The sequence below is a fragment of the Ochotona curzoniae genome, unplaced genomic scaffold, assembly GCF_017591425.1.
Source record: "Ochotona curzoniae isolate NIBS_2020 unplaced genomic scaffold, NIBS_Ocur_1.0 contig_3520, whole genome shotgun sequence".
NCBI classification, from domain to species: domain Eukaryota; kingdom Metazoa; phylum Chordata; class Mammalia; order Lagomorpha; family Ochotonidae; genus Ochotona; species Ochotona curzoniae.
In genome coordinates this window covers 2,850,021-2,860,243 of record NW_024465894.1, presented here as the reverse complement: position 1 = coordinate 2,860,243, position 10,223 = coordinate 2,850,021, and positions in this window count along the sequence as shown.

Genomic DNA, 10,223 nt, shown 5'->3' with positions numbered 1-10,223 from the left:
ACACTCAAGGAGTCCAGTATCTAACATGAATCGTGGCCGTGTAAGGCATGTTCGATGGTTGAATGGGTAATTCCTCCTGACCTGGGGGAGCACCCTCAGGGTAAGAAAGTTAATGTGTTTGATTTGAAGACTGATGACTGCCAAGGGGTTTGCCAACAGGAGCCTGAGAGCTTGTCAGACAGGAATGGCACAAGTGTGGACCAGAGGTGTTGAGAGCAGGGCTTTCAAGGGGTACGGGTCTTGAGACATTCATCATCCTCGTGTTATGGGAGGCATTAGAAAGAAGCATAGGTTATAAACTCGAAAAGGAAGCTTGGACCCGTATTTGGGGGTGCTCCAATGTTATCCCTCATGATACTGAAAGTATTCTCCAAGAGCAGTGACCAGGCTCCGAGAGGACAAAGCTGCTGCTGCTGCAAGCAACCAAGATGGAGAATCTCCGACATTATGAACCGTGTTTCTTCAAGTCTGCATATTTTTTTAATCAAGAATTCTTATTACAAAGCCTGGTATGATTACTCAGTTGGCTAATTGTGTCCCTTCAGGCGCTGGGTGCCAGTTCGTACCCTGGCTACTCTGCTTCCCATCTAGCTCCCTGCTTGTGGCCTGGGAGGGCAGTGAAGGATGGCCCAAAGCCTTGGAACCCTTCACTTACCGGAGACCTGGAAGAAGCCCCAGCTCTTGGCTTCAGCTCAGCTCCAGCTGTCGCAGCCATGTGGGGAGTGAACCAGGGGATGGAGGATCTTTGTCTCTCCTTTTCCCTGTAAATCTGCCTTTTCAATAAAAATAAATAAATCTTAAAGAATTATTAAAATCTCAATATATGTTCACGGAGGAAAATTGAATATAAAAACAAAAAAAAAAAAACTAAAAGAAATAAAACCCACCCATGCTTCTCCCACCTAGAGATAATCTTATTCAGTAATTTCTAAATTATTTCTGTCCCCGTTAACTCCACATGTGAGCTGGGTACAGGCTGCCCCTGCTCCATGGAATCTATGTAAAATTGGTAAAGACTTACCCAGACTGGTAGGGAAACCTAATGCTCTCCAGTAATCTTTCTGCGTTTCTTATATGATGATTCCAAGTTCGCTTTTTAGCTGAACAGTACATTTTCTTTGAAAAAAATATGTATCATATATACTGATTCCATTTTGTATCATATTGACTGAAGCAGGGAAGTCGATGCCTTCTTTAAATTGCTGTAAATCTTTTAGTCACACGACGCACTTCTGCATATCTGAGACTTCTTCGAGGGTTCAGATGGACAGTGGAGGCACATGTCCAATGCGAAACAATGTCAGAAATAATGTACTTTCGTTTTCTTTCAGCCAAAAGGATCACGCTTGTGCTCTGTTCACTCTTCCTGCCTCCCTGATTTCCACTCTTCTGCTCTTCTTCCTGTGTTTCTCTCGAAGATGTGAAGTTTAGTTCTGTCTTTTGTGGCTGCACTTGTACTGCTCACACTCTTGAGTTAAAACATTTTCTTAACAAAACCAGACTCTTGAGGGTGACGTATGGTGTTGACTGGTAGGTTACCTGATTTTAGAAACTTTTAATTTTGTGTGTATGTGTGCATATTTTTTAAAATATAAAAAAGACTTTAAGTATGAAAAGATTCTGTTATATTGTTGTACAAATATCTTTCAAGACAGACTTTTTTTGTTAGCTACAAAAATAATAGTAACTTTGAACATGACTTAGATTAATCAATGGGAACATGGAGAAAGGAGAAAAATGAAAGTAAATGACATGATGCTGAAGAAGCAACTAGAGGATTAGCAAGTGCACACTCATTCAGCAGGTAGCTGAGTTGTCATGATGCCAGGAGCACAGGTGGAGTAGAGTGGACACCAACCTAAGGGGACAAAGCTCCCATAGCCACCGCAATGTCCCTGGGCTCCTGTTGGATGACATGTCTCTTTGGGGCCTGGATTTGAGGCAGTTCCTATCTTCTGTATTGACTTTTGTTTACAATCGTCTGTGCCGCATGACCACAGAATGTCAGTGGTTTGATGGCTCTGTCACTGTAAGGAAAGGCAGAAGGACAGGAGGACAGGAGCTTGCTTGCCTTGGAGCTGGGGGCTATCCTCACTTTGATGAGGTGGAAAGTTCTGAAAGGAACATGGATTTTCTGGGCACAGCTTCAACCCACACCACGAGGAGGTGCAGAATTGTGTGAGCAAGAAAAATGGTTTGCAAGACCAGGTTTGCCTCTGAGTCCCAATGAGCACATAATCAAGGTTTCAATCAGACAGTGAGAAAATATTTGGGCTTTAGAAAGGACCAAGTTCTCCTCCTCCTCCTTCTTCTTTGTTTAGGATCGTTGATTTATTTGTTAATATCTTTAAAATTTGGACTTCTCTCTGTTTTGAGATTTTTCCACTGTTCCACTTGGTAAATATTTAATTTTTTTTTTTTTAATTTGTGATGATACTTAACATAGTTGCTCATGGTGGAAACAAGGGTTAGGGGAAAGTGGGTGTGATCGTTGTTTCCAAAGTTTCTATTTCTTCTTCTTGTCTCTGGGGGAATGTTTAAGATGAGGGAAGAAACCATGCCCAGCCTCCCAACCACCCCAGTACCCGTGGTTGGGGAACAGCCTCCTAATTACAACCCAGGGTCCCTATGTGGCGCATGCTATGAGGGTTCTGCCTAACTGGTTTTGCTAGTTTTGAAATGTTGCCCCTCTGTCCAATCCAAGGATGAGGGACCCCTTCCAGTGTCCACTAGTTGACATAGTCGACCTTAGAGTCATCTTTTGCTGTCGTTGTTTAGCTGGGGTAGTTGTGCAGTTTGCTCAATCCTCCTTCCTCTGCTGTGGTACCAGGGAGAACTGTTCTGATGCCCTTTCTCCCCAAGAAAGGCTGACTTGCCTGTTTAAATACAATCTTACTTATTTATTTAATTTTCTTCTTATCTGATGGAGAGAGAGAGAGAGAGAGAGGTTTCACTCTTGCTAAGTGGCTGCAACAGGCAAGATCAGTCCAGACGGAAGCCAGGAGCCAGAAATCCCAGCTGTCCCATGGCGGTGGCAGAGACTGAGGGTTATGGTCTGTTATCTGCCATCTGGCAGGATCACTAGCAGGAAGTTGTATCAGAACTGGGATAGTCAGGACCTGAACCAGGCTCTCGGATATGGGATGCAGAGCCTTAGCTGCTGCACTGGGTACCTGCTGTGCAAGGCAGAGTTTAATCTCCCCAACCCCCCTCTGCCCACTACTGTCCTTGGCTGTGCTGCACTGGATTTTAATGGTCTTGATTATTTGTCTCTCTCCTGGGCTCTGGGATCCCCAGAGGCAGGGCCTGTGACTCATCCATCTTTATATCCCCGGCATCTAACAGATGACTTCCACCAAGCAGGCACTCAATAATTGCAGAGTGAGTAGAGCAAGTGCGTGGACACTCCCATGGCCTAGCCTGGGTGGTTCTTAAGGTAGGGACAAGAACTCGTTTTAACTTGAATATAGGTTTTCTTCCCCGAAGAGCATATTGGTAAAGGACAGATAGGTTTTCTGGAGCGAAAGAAAAATGATAGAACAGGCTTCTGTGCTATATTTCAAACTTATGTCAACTTTTCTTGAAAAAAAAAAAACTGTCTGTCCACCAGGACTCGGATCATTTTTCAAATTTCATGTCGTCCTCTTGCAGATGCTGCCCATCCGTCATCACGGGCAGAGAGAATCCATCATGAGTGGAGTGGGCTCATTTCCAGAGCTGTCAGGGAATAGACACAGCAGAGGTGCCCATGTGTCTGGACAGAGCTGTCCAGGCCTGGGCCGAGGGTGCTGCCAGGAGGGGATGGAGGGCAGCCTTTCTCCCATGGGCTTCATTCATTCCCCAGGGGAGACTTTTGCTCTGCCCTTCAGTGTCACAGCCAGGTAGGAGTTTATTTACAGGGCTAACATTTGCATCAAAATTAAGTCCGTTTTTCTAATGACGGTTTTCCTATAAACATGGTTATGTGTTTAGCTTAAAAAAATGCTTAAAAGCATAAGGAAGAAAATAAAAATTATACATTATTCTAACATGTAGGGATAACCATTATTAATATTGTTTTGGTGCATTTTTCTTCTAATAATATTCACAAATAGTTGTGCCTACAAACACACACAGCACATACACAGTGTATACATATACACATTTGGGTGTAAATAGAGGTGTATCTATCTATTTATCTTCTATATATATGCCAAATCTGGTGCTATATTCCTTACGGAGTTTTGCATCTTGCTTTTCGCACTAAATTATATTTTAAACATTTTCCTGTGTCGTTAAGCTTCCTGTAAAACATGTTTCTTTAAGGCTACATTAGATTTGATTTTATGGATATGCCATAATTTATTTATCTATTGTTAGACATGCTGATTGCTCTGGCTCTTTGCAATGTAGTATTTTATTTATTGTGTTTCCCCTGTCTCTTAACTATTCTGTGTTTATCATCTATATAATTCTCAAGAATCATAATCTTACCTTTTTATTAGAATGTCAAAGATAGGTAAATGGATTTTTTTTATAACTCAACAAAGATTCAACCCACAAGAAGCTCTTTGGTTGTCTCCTAAATCAGTAAGAGCGATTATATATGTTCACTTTTATAATATAGATTAAATCCTGTCAATTAAGCAAGCGTGCCTGTATTTCGTTCCTGCTTACTGATCTGTTGTGAGTTGATGTACAGATCTTCATCTCAGATGGGAAGGACCATAAATATGCCTGAACCAGGAACAGAGTTCCTCGGGATGGAGGATGCATGATGGGCTGGGCCAGGTCAGAATGCCTGCCTTGTTGTTGCTTGCTGGGTAAGCAGACGCATCTTTTGTCACTGGCCAGAGCCTCAAATTGTCATCTGCCTTCTTGTGGGAAACAAGAGCGCTGTGGATGTTGTGGGTTGGAAATGAGAATGGTGAGCTGTGATACACAGGAAGTGCCTTTGCTTGTCAGGTCATCAGGTGTTCACGTGCGTAAGGATGGAGATGTGCAGAGCCCTGTTTGACCAGGCAGTTTGGAAAATGGTTCTTTTGGAAAAATCTGATTTCTGACATGTCTTCATTGCTCATGGCTTGTTTGAATTGCACTAGGCACACCATAAAATGTTCCAATTTAACTGTGCAGTTCCATGATTTTTAATTGTGCTTTTAAGATGTAGTGATTGTTTCTTTGAAAGAGTGATAGGGAGGAATGGGAAGAGGGAGAGGGAGGAAGAGAGGGAAGGAGAGCGAGCGAGCGCGAGAGAGATTCTATTCACTGGCTTACTCTCCAAATAACTCCAAGCAGCCAGGGGCCAAGCACTGCATCCTGCTTCCCCATATGGGTGCCATGGGGCAAAGACATGGTCCATCTTCCACTGCCTTCTCAGGTGCTTGGTAACTGGGTAAGGGGGTAACTGGATCAGAAGTGGAGCAGCCACCACTCAAACTGGCACTCTAATATGGGATGCCACATTAGGCATCACTAGAGGTGGTTTAACTCACTGTGTCCTGTTACTGGCCCCCGCACAATTAAGTGATTTTTAGTAGATGTGGGGCTACATGCAGTAGGTACGACTACCATTGAACTTGTGAATCTTCCCTCACTTCACAAAAAGATCCCTCAGACTTATTTTCAGTAACACTGTGTTCTTATATCCAGGCATTTGCATTTACTGTATATTCTGTGGAATTAGAATCATACAATATATGATATTTCAGATGTAATTTCTTTCACTTAATGTAGTGTTTTTGAGATGGACCCAGCTCATATCCTGTAGATCAGTTTTTGGTTCCTTTCCATTGGCAATTGTTATTCCATGGGACAAGATAGGCTACTTTGTTGATCCATTCACCACTGAGGGATGTTCACATTGTTCCTTCTTTTTTGGCTATTGTAAATAATGCTGATGTCAAGGTTCACACATGCACCTTTTTTTTTTACCTGGTTTTCAGTTTTCTTGGATTTATTATTTAGCAGAATTGCTGAGTTGTATGGTAATTTATGAACTTTCTTAGAAATGTTCAAACAACTTCCTAAAGTGGCAGATAATTCTAAGCAATTGTCCTGAGTTCTTGAATATTTTATCACTTACTTAAAAAAATTCCAGGGGATTGGGATTTTTGCACAGGTTAAGCCTCTGCTTGGGACACATGGGCACTGGTTCAAGCTCCGGCTGCTCCACTTGCAGTTTAGCTTCCTGCTACTGTGCCTGGGAAAGCAGCAGAGGATGGCACAAACCCCTGGGCCCTTGAGCCCACTTGGGAGATCCAAATGAAGCTCCAGGCTCCTGGCTGTAACCTGACCCAGCCCTAGCTGCTGCAGTCTTTTCAGGAGTCTCTGTAACTGCCTTTCAAATTATTATCTTTCAAATAATAAAAGATGGAAAGAAAAAAAAAACCCAGGCAGTCTTTTCAGGAGTCTCTGTAACTGCCTTTCAAATAATAAAAGATGGAAAGAAAAAAAAAACCCAAAATATGTTTCTACATTCTCATGAGGTCAGGAGTGTTTGGTTCCATAAGCAAGAACATCTAAAGGAAAATGCATTGTGTAAATACTGAGATGCCTTCGGGGTGAGGTTTTGGAGTGCACTGACTTGTCACTAGTTGTGTTAGAATCTGAATGCAGGTCCACTCAGTCCCCAAATCGGCACTGTACCGATTTTCAAAACAAAATACAATCTATGAGATTTAACCAGGATGACAAGTGGTCTTCATCAACAAGGATTGTAAAATAACCGGTTGTGGCATGGGCGTTTGGTATATTAGTTACTATCATGTAAGAGTTCATGAGTTCACGTTATGCTCTATTTCTGTTTCTGGGTTCTTAATGAAGCATACCATGGGAAGTAGCAGGTGATGAACCAAGTGCCTGGGTACCTGCCTCCCACGTTGGAGACCTGGAATGGGTTCTAGATTCTTGACTTTGGCCTGGCCCTATCCTGACTATTGAGAGTATTTAGAACATAAACCAGTAGAGTTCTGTCTCTCTAAGTCTGTGTTTCAAATAAGTAAATACATTTAAAACAGTTGGCTGGTAATGGCCCCAGGGATATGCTGTCTTCCCCTTAACCAAAGCCTGTTATCTTCACTAAATCAGTCTGAGGATACATGCCCATCATATGTGCCATAAATGTGTGGAGAGAGCATGGAGCTAGAAGGAGGGAGGCCTCAGTGAGAGAAGATGGCTGGCCACAGTTAAGTGGGCTTCTGTTTCAGTAATGGGGTCCAACATACACCTTTGCTTTTTTTCACCTTGGTGACTTTGAACGCATTGGTCAAACTCTCTGAGCCTCATTCGTCATCTGTGAATGAGGGTGAGTAGCAACTGTGCTCCTTGGGGCTGGTGTGGAATAGAGGACATGAAGTATTTCAAGTATGGATCGCACATCAATGTCAGGTGCAGTCCCACCCAAGTGTTAATAATGGACACCTTCCTTTCTGTCTTAGTATGTACAGGCTGCTATAGAACACTCTAGAGTGGATGGTTTTCAAACAACAGCAATTTATGTGTTGGAGTTCTGGCATGTCCGAGATCGTGATGTCAAAAATGAAAGCCTACTGGCTGGTTGTTAGACAGCTGCTGTTCTTCTCTGTCCTCACATGCTGCGAGTTGCTTTCTGGGACCTTTCTATTTCTCTCTCATATACTTATTTGTTTTATTGCAAAGACGTGGTTACAGAGAGGGGAGATGGGAATCTTCTATCCATTGATTCATTCACCAAATGGCTTCAATGGCTGATATTGGGTCAGTCCAAAGCCAGGAAACAAGAACTTTTTTCAGGCCTCCCATGTGGGGGTAGGAGTCCAAGGACTTGGGCCAGCCTCTGCTGCTTTCCTACTCTATAGGCAGAGAGTTGGATTGAAAGTAGGACAATTGGGACTCAAACTGGTGTACATATGGGAATCCAGTGCCACAGGTTGAGGCTTAGCCTGCATGCCACTGTGCTGGCCCCTCAGGGGTCTTTTTTTGTAACGGAACCCATCCCATCCATGAAAGCCTCGTTGTTATGGCCAGCTCACCTACCATGAACTCCAAGTCTGAGCACCATTGCCATGAGGGGTTCAGACTTCAACACATGTGTCTCCTAAGACATATTCAGTCTTTAGCATTTCCACATGACCACCTTCCATCACCGAATGGCTTGTGGGTATCCTGACATAGCCAAAACGGGATTAATTCTTTAGGAAGCAGTCCTGTTGGGGCATAGCAAGAGTTTGGGCATGTGAGTGAGTCACCTTTGCCCAAAAATGCATGGATAAAGATACATGATTGAAGATGGAACTGAGCAGGTGATGGGCAGGATGGCTCCCTTGCCCTGGGGCAAGTCAAGCTCGCTTGGCATAGTTTTTCTATTAGCAGGCAAGGGCTTTGTAAGGATCTCTCAGTACTGCCTGCCTTTTCTAGGGGGCCACACTTACTTCTGATGACCTACTCCTGAAACTCCCATGAGTCACTTAGGGCTCCCGGGCATGGTCTAGTGCCATCTCTGCATGAGCAGCCTAGCCAACCTCTCTCTCCATCCCAGTGGTTCTCAACCTTGACTGTTCTTTTGGATCATTCAGGAAAACACAAAGAGATGATATTCGCGTGCTTACTCGTAGAGGTGTTGATTTGCCTGGTCTTGGAAAGGATCCAGATATTGGGATTTGTAAATGTCACTCAGGTGACTCAAACGTGAAGCCAGTTTTGAGCATCATTGTTTCTCATTTCAGATAAACATCAGGTCATTCCCTGTTGCCTAGATGAGGTGTAGTTATCTGAGACTGATTTATGAGAGGTAATTGCTACGTTTTCAGAAATTTCATAAGGTAGTTATTAAAAACTGTCACTATTAAGTTTTGCAAACTTGCAATTCCGTAAATCATATTTACAAAGAGTAAATTCCACAATTTCGCTAATTATTTTTAGCTTTCACTGTTATCTGTGTTCTGGAGGTTAACCACATCCATCCTCTCTGAATTGTGTGGTGTGGGGAGACTAGACAGTGGCACTTTGATTTCACACTCAGTGATGCCATTGGCTCCTGGCTGCAAGTGGTCCGTGAAAGCAGCGTTTATACCACAGGAATTGGCAAATGCTACAAACTGGGATTTGACTTACTGGTTTTCTGGTTGGTCAGACTTAAGAAAATGATGGAGAAAGCCTTTATAATGCAGATTAAATTTAAAATGTTATACATAGGATGTTAAGAATAGCATAAGAAAACGCGGAAATGTTCTTCCAGGTTTTGAAAGTTTAATAAAAAGAAAAAAAGCACCTCTCAACATTGGTCAATAAGTGAAACTTCAACATACTTTGTTGTATTTTCACTTCAAGTTTACTCTTTATCCAAGCAAGAAATATTAACCAATAATTATGTCCCTATCACATTCATTTATCAATTGTAACCTTAGGTTGACTGTGGCTACAAGAGCTGCAGAAAAATCAATGAAAGCATTATGTGAGAATCAATTAGTTCCTTGGAATTTATGGTAAACAGTATTGTATTTTATTATTATTTGTAAATTGTGTGTAATACACCCTTTGTGTCAGCAATATTTATAGCAGCTTGTGTGTAGATGCATCCATTTTCTCTTCTAGAGAACTAGTGGTTATACATTTAACAGCATACGGCTGTCCTCCTCCATCCCTTCAACAGTTTTCTCCTTCTGTGCTTTGGTGAGACTGTCCTTCCAGAAGTCGCCTCGGAGCCCACTGCACCTGCTGCAGCTGGGAGAGGGACTCTGGACAGACAAGCAGAAGGCAGCTGGCACAGCTCTCTGCTCAGTCGTTGTTAGGCGATTTCAGCTGTGCAAGGCAGCCAGGTCAGTTCTTGAATTCCTCCTTGGTACACAGAGTTTCTAATAGAAGAGGACTTCAAAAAACCTGTGGAGAAATGGAAATAAAAGATGAGCTTATTTATGTAAAAATCTTCATAACTATGCAGAATTTGTTCATAATGCTTATTTTCATGAACTTTGTGAAGACCCCTTTTATGTGTGAAACAAGTTGCCACAAGAGCAAAGTGTGTGAAACATTTCTTCCTTCTGTTCTGTCGATTTTTTTTTTCGCATAGATGGCAGGGAATGCATCCACAGAGGCATTGCCATACCTTAAAATCTGAGAGAAAATTAAGTTACCAACAGCATCACAAAACTTGGGTTTCTTGGCACAGCATAAGGTTTCTTGGCTGTCCTTGTCATCTACTCCCACCCACAAATCATTCCCAAACTCGATGGCTCAAAGGAAAAACACACCTTTATTCTGTACAG